The following is a 12,321-nucleotide window of genomic DNA, read 5'->3' on the forward strand; positions in this document are numbered from 1 at the left end:
TGGTTAACAGGAAATAGGCTGGTTAATAGACTAATAGAATGACAGTCAATGGGGAGCTTACAATTTCTAAGCAAGTTGTTAAATGAAGTTGTGCTTGGTATCAGAAGTGTGTTAATCATCCTTAATAGCAAGGGGAAAGTGCTATCTAAAATTACGTACGGTCTGCTCTATTGCTATGCATGTAATCAGATTGTAGCATTGCAATTCTTTGGTCCATGTGCCAGGCCTGTTCCCCTCTCCACAGCTCATGTGACGTCACATACCTGCGAGGCTGCTAAATGGTCTACCACTGAGAGTAGCCAGTGCCTTTCTTTATCTTAATAGCATCATCTCTTAAGATGCTATGATTTTAGCTGAAATAACCGTCTGCTTACTGACAAAGAGTGCTTTGGAATGGTTTGCCAAGCGTTTGTTCAAGGACCATGCAAATAGGACTAACACTCAGGAAAATGCACGGGCTCTCAGTGGGGTGTCCCCTCCCCCATAGCTTAGAGGTCTTCTCACCATCCTATTCAGTGTCAGGAAATGCAATGGCTTTAATTTCATTTTTGCTCCAGATAACACTCAGGAAACGATAATGAAGTGTCCAGATTTTCCTTTGTTCCAGAAACTCATGCCAGTGAAGTCAATAGTGTAGATTAATGTAGTGTAGTGGAGATGGCAATGGCACCCTACTCCAGTACTCTTGCTTGGAAAATCCCGTGGACGGAGGAGCCCGATAGTCTGCTGCCCATGGGGTTGCTCAGAGTCGGACAGGACTGAGCGACTTCACTTTCACTTTTCACTTTCATGCATTGGAGAAGGAAATGGCAACCCACTCAGTGTTCTTGCCTGGAGAATCCCAGGGATGGGGGAGCCTGGTGGGCTGCCGTCTATGGGGTCGCACAGAGTCGGACACGACTGAAGCAACTTAACAGCAGCAGCAGCAGTATAATCTAGTACAATGTCTCAGCAATGGTCTTGAAAATGTAATGACAGAAACAGACTCATGGACATGAAGAACAGACATGGTTGCCAAGAGTGGGGGGAGTCTGGGACTAGCAGATGCAAACTAGTATATATAGGATGGATAAACAACAGGTCCTACTGTATAGCACAGGGAACTAGAGTCAACATCCTACAATAAGCCATAATAGAAAAGAAATGTATAACAAGACTTGGCCTGACCATCTATGATCCAGAACCTAATGTGTCACTCATTAGGTGCCCCAGCATGGTCGACTATTTTAAGCCTCCTATTCCTGACTCATTATTTATGAAATGGGAATAATGCATTCATTTGTTTATTTACTGAGCATCTTCTGTATGCTGGGTGCTGCATGGGGACTGGGGAAATAGTAGAGAACAAAATAAATTCCCACCTGCATGGAGCTTTCATTCAAGTACAGAAAGACAGATAGAAACCACATGCTGTTAGATGACAAAAAATGCCGTTAGGGAAGAAGATGCAGTTTTATTGGGGGAGTCAAGGAATGGTTCTGAATAGGTGACATCTAAATAAAACTTGGAAGAAATGAGGGAGAAATCAATGTGTCTATCAGGGCAAAGAGTGTTGCAGGAAGAAGGCAGGACACAAATAAGAAGCTTGAGGGGAAAAAAAATAGCCTTTTTTCCCACCGTCATTATATGGCTGTTATAAGCATCAAATGAAAGTAATATATGTGATCTGAATATTGTTATGTATTATACCCATCTGCAGTGCTGTTACAGCTAGTATTTTTTATGGTTTATTGTTGCAAAATGAACTATTTATATACATATATAAAGCTATCATTTATTGTCTTCTTGAACTAACATTGCTAGTGCTATAAGATTTATTCTTTTCTTTTATTTCTTTTTGAGTGTTGCACTATTTTTTATTTTATTGAAGTATAGTTGATTTACAATGCTGTGCTGATTTCTGCTGCACATCCGAGTGACTCAGTTATACACGTATATGGATGGATGTATATATATATTCTTTTTCATGTTTTTTCCACTATGGTTTGTCACTTAATATTGCACATAGTCCCTGTGCTATTCAGTGGGACACTGTTCTTTATCCATCCTATATACACTAGTTTGCATCTGCTAATGCAAACTGCAAGTCCTTCTCTCCCCGCACCTCCTGCCCCTTGGCAACCACATGTCTGTTCTTTTTGTCTGTGAATGTGTTTCTGTTTTATAGATACGTTCATTTGTGTTGAAAAGTGAACTATTTTATGTTTCATAAAAAGAGAGAACTTCTCTGACAGAAAGCTTAAAGGACATGTAAAAAGTGCCATAATCTTGAGGTTCACAGTGAAAGCATATTGTACCTTCAAAGAATTTATACAACACTAGAAGTCTGCAGGAAGAGTAGAGTATTAGAGAAAATAAGGCAAAGGTCACATGATGGAGCAGTTAGCAGTCTGCTGAATCATCTCTGAGATCTGAGAATTCACTGATTCTTACAATATTGAGATTGGTTTCTCTGCTAAGGAATCCGTCTCTCTACATGGTTTCCCTCTTTCTCTCTCCTTCTCTTTCCTTTCTTTCTTGTTTATCTGCCTCTTGCACACAAGTTTTGAGGTGGCTTACAGGAAGAATGGGCTTCCCAGGTGGCACTAGTTGTAAAAAACCTGCCTGTCAATGCCGGAGATGCGTGAGATGCTAGTTCAATCCTTGGGTCGGGAAGATCCCCTGAAAGAAGAGATGGCAACCCGCTCCAGTATTGTTGCCTGGGAAATCCCACAGACAGAGGAGACTGGAGGGTTACAGTTCATAGGGTCGCAAAGAGCTGGCCAAGGCTGAAGCAACTTAGCATACATAAAGGCACAAGAAGAACAGAGTGATAAATAGTGGCCAAGAAGGAGGAGACCTGGGTTCAATCCCTGAGTTGGGAAGATCCCCTGGAGAAGGAAGTGGCAACCCACTCCAGTAGTCTTGCCTGGAAAACCCCATGGACGGGGGAGCCTGGGAGGCTGCAGTCCATGGGGTCACAAAGAGTTGGACACGACTGAGCGACTTCACTTTGACTTTGAAGAAGGAGGAACTTACAGCACCACATGAATATAGCTAAGAACACATTTCTTAATGTTCAATTCAAACACTATTATAGGTATTTTCATGACAAGTTAAGCAACAGGCAAATTTTATAATTTTCTCAGATAAACAAGAATGCAGAGAAGTTGGCTCCTTGCTTCTGCTTCTCTAATGTTGGGGAACGGTTGGCTTGAGTGTGGAAACACCCTTGACATCTGTTTTTATTTCTATACTACATGGACTTTTCAAAATCATGTCCAAAGTCGTGTCCAACTCTTTGAAACCCCCTGAACTGCAACATACCAAGCTTCCCTGTCCTTCACTATCTCCTGGAGTTTGCTCAAACTCATGTCCATCGCATTGGTGATGCCATCCAACCATCTCATCTTCTGTCATCCCCGTCTCCTCCTGCCTTCAATCTTTTCCAGCATCAGGATCTTTTCCAATGAGCTCATCCTGAATGAAGAACTCTTCACATCAGGTGGCCAAAGTATTGGAGCTTCAGCTTCAGCATCAGTCCTTCCAGTGAATATTCAGGGTTGATTTTCCTTGGGATTGACTGGTTTAATCTCCTTGCAGTCCAAGGGCCTCCCATGAGTCTTCTTCAGCACCCCAATAAACAACTTAGGAAACGAAAAACAGAACTGAGAGAACATCTACCACAGGATACACAATGAGAGAGAAAGTCTATAAGGGGATTGCTGCTGCTGCTGCTGCTGCTGCTGCTAAGTCGCTTCAGTCGTGTCCGACTCTGTGCGACCCCATAGACGGCAGCCCACCAGGCCCCGCCGTCCCTGGGATTCTCCAGGCAAGAACACTGGAGTGGGTTGCCATTTCCTTCTCCAAGGCATGAAAGTAAAAGTGAAAGTGAAGTCGCTCAGTCGTGTCCAACTCTTAGCGACCCCATGGACTGCAGCCCACCAGTCTCCCCCGTCCATGGGACTTTCCAGGCAAGAGTACTGGAGTGGGGCCCCGGGGTAAAGTCACACAGCATTTACTCATGCATGTTTATAGATACCAGCATCATGAATTTTAAGTATCACTGAAAATTATTAATATATTCCCCAGCTTCTACACTAACTCCCGCCATGATCTGAAAATCAGAACCTCTTTTGTAAGATTTGTGGACAGTAAGTTCTAGATCCTTTCATTTACTTATTTATTTAATCAAGTTCAACATTTACTATGTTTTCTGCACATCTGCTATATAACTTGAGGCCATGGTTTTGCACTGTCTGGGAAAAGAAGCAGGCTCTGGAGGTACAGAGCACTGGACTTAACTGTTTTAACTGGCGAAAAGAAAAGGATTTCTGCCTGAGTTCTCCCAGGTCTCTTTTCTCAAATTTATGCCAAGTGCTACTCCCTTCCCCCCACCAAATGTCCCCAGGAGATTGAGGATTGCTAAACTTGCATGTGTTTAAGGCACACCTGGAGTGCTCCATACGGTTGGAGAGATCCTGATTCAGCGTTTCTGGGGTGCTGTCCAGAGTCTGTGTTTTCAATAAGGACCCAGGTGCCTCTGAGGCAGATCGTCAGTGGATCACACTGTGAGAAACCTTGTTTAGCCCAAACTTACTCAAAGATAAAGAAGTTTTTAAAGAAGCTGAATGTTGTACTGAGGGACAAATGGCGATCCGGCTCGAGCAGGAGGCAGGGAGTCCTGGGACATTGGTGAGGGCAGGGAGAAAGGATTTTAACAGAAAAATTTTATATAATTTTTTTTAAATATAGAATTTTAATAAACAATTATGAGTTAATCTGGTTAGATGGAGCTATGATGGGTATCAGGAAAAATGGACGTTGGTTGATTAGAATTAGAAGAGCCTTGAAGGCAAAGGGAAAAATTCTCCAGAAAGACAGGGGGCCCAGAAAATGGACAGTTCCTAAAGAGGTTATTCCAGTTACTATAAAACAAACTACACCAAAATCTTTTTGGCTTAACCAAAAAACAAAAGAACTAATTGAAAAATGGGCAGAAGAACCTAAACAGACATTTCTCTGAAGATGACATACAGATGGCCAATAGCCACATGAAAGGATGCTCAACATCACTAATTATTAGAGAAATGAAAATCGAAACTACAACGAGGTATCACCTTATACCAGTTAGGAATGATCTTCATTTAAAAAAATCTACAAATAACAAATGCTCCAGAGGGCATGGAGAAAGGGAACCCTCCTACACTGCTTGTGGGAATGTAAATTGGTACAGCCGGTGTAGGAAATAGTACGGAGTTTCCTAAAAAAATTAAAAATAAGAGTTACCATATGATCCAGAAACCCTGTTCCTTGGCATGTATCCAGGGAAAATCATAATTAGAAAAGATATATGCACCCCTATGTCCATTGCAGCACTGTTTACAACAGCCAAGACATGGAAATGATCTAAATGTCCATTGCTAGAATGGATAAAGGAGATGTCACATACGGCATGAGGAATACTGATGTACCATCTTTGGAAAATAAAATCGGTCAGGATCTAGGGAGTTGGGTGGCTGGAAGAATATGAACAAAATAGATAAGTTGATAGTAGTAAGTTTACTCATTGCAGTACCATATAGTAGTGAAAATGAGCGAACTACAGCTACACACATTATTAACAGATGAAGCTTAGAAACACCATGTCATTAAGAGTGCAAGTTGCACAATATTACAGTATGCTGCCAGTTTTACAAAGTTCGAAATCATTAAAAGTAAGCAACACATTTTTTTTTTCTTGCTTTGGTTTACCTACATCTATGATATGATCCTAAGGAGCAAGCAAGCCAGCGAGAAAAGGGAAAGCAAACTTTGGAAGGGTGGTGACTCCTGGGCACTCTGGGTGCTGAGGTGAAGAACTGGAGTACAATATACAGAGGAGTTTCTAGGTCCCAGCGCTGCTCTACTGTTAAGGTGGAGGATGGTTTCATGAGTGTTTATCCCACCCTCCATTCATTTATTGCAATTTTGCCCATGCTGAGTGACTAATTTACTTGTTTATTCAGCAAATATATATTGAGAGCCTCATATGTGCCTGACATGTGTGAGTCAGGGAGAAGAGAAGCACAAATAAAGTAGTCATGGTTACCACCTTTTTTCAAAAGGGGTTTGTGGTGAACAAGTACACTGTGGAGGAAACGAACAGGGAACAACATATAGTGAGCTAAGCCTTTGCATAGGAGACCAGCAGCTGTGAGTAGCACATGACTCAGATTTGAAGTCAGGAAAGATCCCATGCAAGTCATGTATTAGGTTGGCCAAAAAGTTTTTTTTTGATTTTTCTGTAAGATATTATGGGAAAACCCAAACAAACTTTTTGGTCAATCAAATCGATCAGATCAGATCAGTCACTCAGTAGTGTCCGACTCTTTTCGACCCCATGAATTGCAGCACGCCAGGCCTCCCTGTCCATCACCAACTCCCGGAGTTCACTCAGACTCATGTCCATCGAGTCGGTGATGCCATCCAACCACCTCATCCTCTGTCGTCCCCGTCTCCTCCTGCTCCCAATCCCTCCCAGCATCAGAGTCTTTTCCAATGAGTCAACTCTTCGCATGAGGTGGCCAAAGTACTGGAGTTTCAGCTTTAGCATCATTCCCTTCAAAGAAATCCCAGGGCTGATCTCCTTCAGAATGAACTGGTTGGATCTCCTTGCATTCCAAGGGACTCTCAAGAGTCTTCTCCAACACCACAGTTCAAAAGCATCAATTCTTTGGCGCTCAGCCTTCTTCACAGTCCAACTCTCATATCCATACATAACCACAGGAGCAATTACTTGAGAAAGGATCCCCCGATATCTACGTCTCTCTGTTAAAGATGGTGCTTTTTTCCTAAAAATAATAGAGTTCTGATCAGATGGCAATATAACTGGATTTGCATATTAGAAAGATAACTTTGTCCAGAGTTTGGAAAATGGTCTGGGGGTGGTGATGATAAGGTCACAGAGAGAAAGATGAGTTTGTGGCTTGCTGCAGGGGAGAAAGAATGTGTTGTGAGACATTGAAAATGTGGTAAATTTCTGTTTATTTTCCACTTGAGTGTTTCAAACTGTGTCATTAGAGCATGTTTCGGAAAAGTCTAGCACTGAAGGGGGGGTGGGAAATATTTTTGTAGCCAATAAAATAGCCTACTCAAGGACAGTAATATGGCTTCTCAGGTGGCCCTGTGGTAAAGAATCCACCTGCCAATGCAGGAGACACAGGACACGTGGGTGAGAAAGATCCCGGGAAACGGCCACCCACTCCAGTATTCCTGCCTGGGGAATCCCATAGACAGAAGAGCCTGGCAGGCTACAGTCCATAGGCTGCAAAGATTCAAACAGAGCTGAGTGACTGAGCACGCACACCACAGAGTGATAAGGTCCCTTCCTGTAGAGCAAATAGAACTCACAGAGATGTTCTGAAGTGTCTTCAATGTCTGGATTCATGCTTTTTGTTTTATTTTCATTGCTATAGTCAGAGGGTACATCTAGGCTTAGGACTTTTAGAAAAAAACAAAAGAGGCTATCAACATAAAATTAGAAATGGAAGTTAATTTTTATTGAGTGGGCCAAAAAGTTTCTTTGGGTTTTTCCATAAGCTTTTATGAACAAAATTTTTGGCTAATCCAATATTTAGACTGAGAAAAAGGATCAGATATAAATACAACAAACATTACAAAATCTATTAAGAAACAAAACATTTTAAATAATTCTCTGCAGCCCAATCCCACCCCCCCGCTCCCAGAAACATTTTTTCTTGGATGCATACTTGTTCTTGATCAACTTTTATAAGCTAAGGGTTGTGGAACATTTACTAGAGAGAGACGAGAAAGATAAGTCTTTTTTCCAACTTGATGGATTGAAATTAAAAAAAACTAATAGTTTATAAACGTATCCTTCAGCATCACAGATCATTATGGGAAATGTCACGTAAATTGTTTCCAGTTGTAAGTTGTTCTCAAACTTATGAAAAAACTTTCAATTTTTTGTCCCATGAATGATCTGCTTTAGACTTTCTGTGAGGTGGTGCTGAAGGTTTGTGTTATATAAACCTAGGAATTTTGAGAAATTCTACTTTGTACAACTATGATTTAAAAAGAGACAAAGTATTATGTGTCTACAGTTATAATACAGTTAAACAGTTATAATGTATATGCTGCATTCTTGAATAAATTCCCTATAGGAGAGACCATCTATTATGACTAGTTACCAATGAGAACAAAATAATCTACTTGCAACTTTCTATACCTGATGGTTGGAAGAATCTTTCACAGACTTTCTACAGGCTCTGTACATTTCAAAAGGTGTTTTCTTCCATCTCGTGCACCTTTAGATCCTAAGGGCCTCGAGGGATGTTATGTTATATTATAATCTGTGGTCCTGCACCTTCCTGTTGAGTTAGCACTGAGGCATGGGAGGACTTCTGAAACTGTTTCTGCATAGGGAAAGATACTAACAACTTACATATATGGGGTGGGCGGGGGGTGAATGAAAACCACATAAATATGCCTCACTAAACCCAAACTAAATTTTTCTTCAATTCAAATTCCCCCTACTCTCATTCCCCAAATGCCTACAGTTTCTGTAGAGTACAAGAGGAAGGTGACAAGAGAGGGAAGTATGGGTGCATGAACTGAATGTTTGTGTCCCTCCAATATTCCTGTGCTGAGGTCCTAATGCCAAATGTGATAGGTAGGAGGAGGGGGCTTTGGAAGTGATTAGCATTAGATTAAGGCATAAAGGCAGAGTACATCATGAGAAACGCTGGACTGGAAGAAGCACAAGCTGGAATCAAGGTTGCCGGGAGAAATATCAATAACCTCAGATATGCAGATGATACCACCCTTATGGCAGAAAGTGAAGAGGAACTAAAGAGGCTGTTGATGAAAGTGAACAAGGAGAGTGAAAAAGTTGGCTTAAAGCTCAACATTCAGAAAATGAAGATCATGGCATCTGGTCCCATCACTTCATGGGAAATAGATGGGGAAACAGTGGAAAACAGTTTCAGACTTTATTTTTTGGGGCTCCAAAATCACTGCAGATGGTGACTGCAGCCATGAAATTAAAAGACACTTACTCCTTGGAAGGAAAGTTATGACCAACTTAGATAGCATATTCAAAAGCAGAGACATTACTTTGCCAACAAAGGTCTGTCTAATCAAGGCTATGGTTTTTCCAGTGGTCATGCACGGATGTGAGAGTTAGACTGTGAAGAAGGCTGAGCACTAAATAATTGATGCTTTTGAACTGTGGTGTTGGAGAAGACTCTTGAGAGTCCCTTGGACTGCAAGGAGATCCAACCAGTCCATCCTGAAGGAGATCAGTCCTGGGTGTTCTTTGGAAGGAATGATGCTAAAGCTGAAACTCTAGTACTTTGGCCACCTCATGTGAAGAGCTGACTCACTGGAAAAGACTCTGATGCTGGGAGGGATTGGGGGCAGGAGGAGAAGGGGACGATAGAGGATGAGATGGCTGGATGGCATCACTGACTCGATGGACGTGAGTCTGAGTGAACTCCGGGAGTTGGTGATGGACAGGGAGGCCTGGCATGCTGCAGTTAATGGGGTCGCAAAGAGTCGGACACAACTGAGCAACTGAACTGAACTGAAGGCATAAAGGTGGTGACCTCAAGGTCAGATTAATTTGTGTCCTTATAAGAACATCAAAAAAGCAAGAGAGTTCCAGAAAAACATCTGTTTCTGCTTTATTGACTATGCCAAAGCCTTTGACTGTGCGGATCACAATAAACTGTGGAAAATTCTGAAAGATATGGGAATATCAGATCACCTCACCTGCCTCTTGAGAAACCTCTTGAGAAAGGTCAGGAAGTAATAGTTAGAAATGGACATGAAACAACAGACTGGTTCCAAATAGGAAAAGGAGTATGACAAAGCTGTATATTGTCACCCTACTTATTTAACTTATATGCAGAGCACATCATGAGAAACACTGGGCTGGTGGAAGCACAAGCTGCAATCAAGATTGCCAGGAGAAATATCAATAACCTCAGATATGCAGATGACACCACCCTTATGGCAGAAAGTGAAGAACTAAAGAGGCTGTTGATAAAAGTGAAAGAGAAGAGTGAAAAAGTTGGCTTAAAACTCAACATTCAGAAAATGAACCGACAACATTCAGAAAATGAACCGATAACATTCAGAAAATGAACCGACAAACAACTAATCTCAAAAATATACAAGCAACTCCTACAGCTCAACTCCAGAAAAATAAATGACCCAATCAAAAAATGGGCCAAAGATCTAAATAGACATTTCTCCAAAGAAGACATACAGATGGCTAACAAACACATGAAAAGATGCTCAACATCACTCATTATCAGAGAAATGCAAATCAAAACCACTATGAGATACCATTTCACACCAGTCAGAATGGCTGCAATCCAAAAGTCTACAAATAATAAATGCTGGAGAGGGTGTGGAGAAAAGGGAACCCTCTTACACTGTTGGTGGGAATGCAAACTAGTACAGCCACTATGGAGAACAGTGTGGAGATTCCTTAAAAAACTGGAAATAGAACTGCCTTATGATCCAGCAATCCCACTGCTGGGCATACACACTGAGGAAACCAGAAGGGAAAGAGACACGTGTACCCCAATGTTCATCGCAGCACTGTTTATAATAGCCAGGACATGGAAGCAACCTAGATGTCCATCAGCAGATGAATGGGTAATAAAGCAGTGGTACATATACACAATGGAGTATTACTCAGCCATTAAAAAGAATACATTTGAATCAGTTCTAATGAGGTGGATGAAACTGGAGCCTATTATACAGAGTGAAGTAAGCCAGAAGGAAAAACACCAATACAGTATACTAACGCATATATATGGAATTTAGAAAGATGGTAACGATAACCCTGTATACGAGACAGCAAAAGAGACACTGATGTATAGAACAGGCTTATGGACTCTGTGGGAGAGGGACAGGGTGGGAAGATTTGGGAGAATGGCACTGAAACATCTGAAATGTCATGTATGAAACTAGATGCCAGTCCAGGTTCAATGCACGATGCTGGATGCTTGGGGCTGGTGCACTGGGACGACCCAGAGGGATGGTATGGGGAGGGAGGAGGGAGGAGGGTTCAGGATGGGGAACACATGAGAAATAAAGGAATAAAAAATTAAAAAAAAAAAGTAAAAAGAATTAAGTTATACAAAACATGGAAAATGATGAAATCCCCTAAAAGATGATGCACTGTCTTTAAAAAATATATTATCCTGCAGTTTTCCTATCATAGTGCCCAAAGTACTGCTTTCATTTTCAAGAAGGAATAAAATAAGACTTGAAGGGACTATCTTTATGGTTTGCTTCAAGATTTCATACAAGTTGAGAATTTAGAATTTTTCATTTTCCATTCATAGTGGCAAATAAAAGGAAATTGATAGAGGAAGATGTTTCCAAGTTATTAGATGAATCAGAGGATAAATGGAAAGAGGCAGGTAGCAGCACTCTTAGACTCTGTTAATGATGGCAAAATTGGTCAGGTTATGAGCTTTCAGAGGAATATATTGTAGATGAATCTTCTCAAAACTCAATAATCGATAAATGACCTACATATTCTTAAGGACACAAAAGAAATGTGGTATTTTCATCCAATTAGTCATTTGACAGGAAAAATGTCACTATGCAATGTTTTGTGACAAGAACTTGGACCATCTTGTTTTGCCAAAATGATGTATGATGATACTCTTTAATATTTTTTATTGTTTGTGTGTCAATGTTTGAGTTGAGGTTTACTATGTTAAAATTCTTGTGAACACTTCAAATAAAGTTTTTTTTCTTATTAAAAAAAATAATAAAAATAAAAATAAAAGACTTTCTCATGGAAAGAAAAAAAAAAAGAAAATGAAGATCATGGCATCTGGTCCCATCACCTCATGGCAAATAGATGGGGAAACAGTGGAAACAGTGGCTATTTTGGGGGGCTTCAAAATCACTGCAGATGATGATTGCAGCCATGAAATTAAAAGACACTTACTCCTTGGAAGGAAAGTTATAACCAACCTAGACAGCATATTAAAAAGCAGAGACATTACTTTGCCAACAAAGTTCTGTCTAGTCAAGGCTATGATTTTTCCAGTGGTCATGTATGGATGTGAGAGTTGGACTATAAGGAAAGCTGAGTGCTGAAGAATTGATGCTTTTGAACTGTGGTGTTGGAGAAGACTCTTGAGAGTGCCATGGACTGCAAGGAGATCCAACCAGTCCATCTTAAAGGAGATCAGTCCTGGGTGTTCATTGGAAGGACTGATGTTGAAGCCGAAACTCCAATACTTTGGCCACCTGATGCGAAGAGCTTACTCATTTGAAAAGATCCTGATGCTGGGAAAGATTGAGGGG

The sequence above is a fragment of the Bos indicus x Bos taurus genome, chromosome 17 (genome assembly GCF_003369695.1).
Source record: "Bos indicus x Bos taurus breed Angus x Brahman F1 hybrid chromosome 17, Bos_hybrid_MaternalHap_v2.0, whole genome shotgun sequence".
In the NCBI taxonomy this organism is placed as follows: domain Eukaryota; kingdom Metazoa; phylum Chordata; class Mammalia; order Artiodactyla; family Bovidae; genus Bos; species Bos indicus x Bos taurus.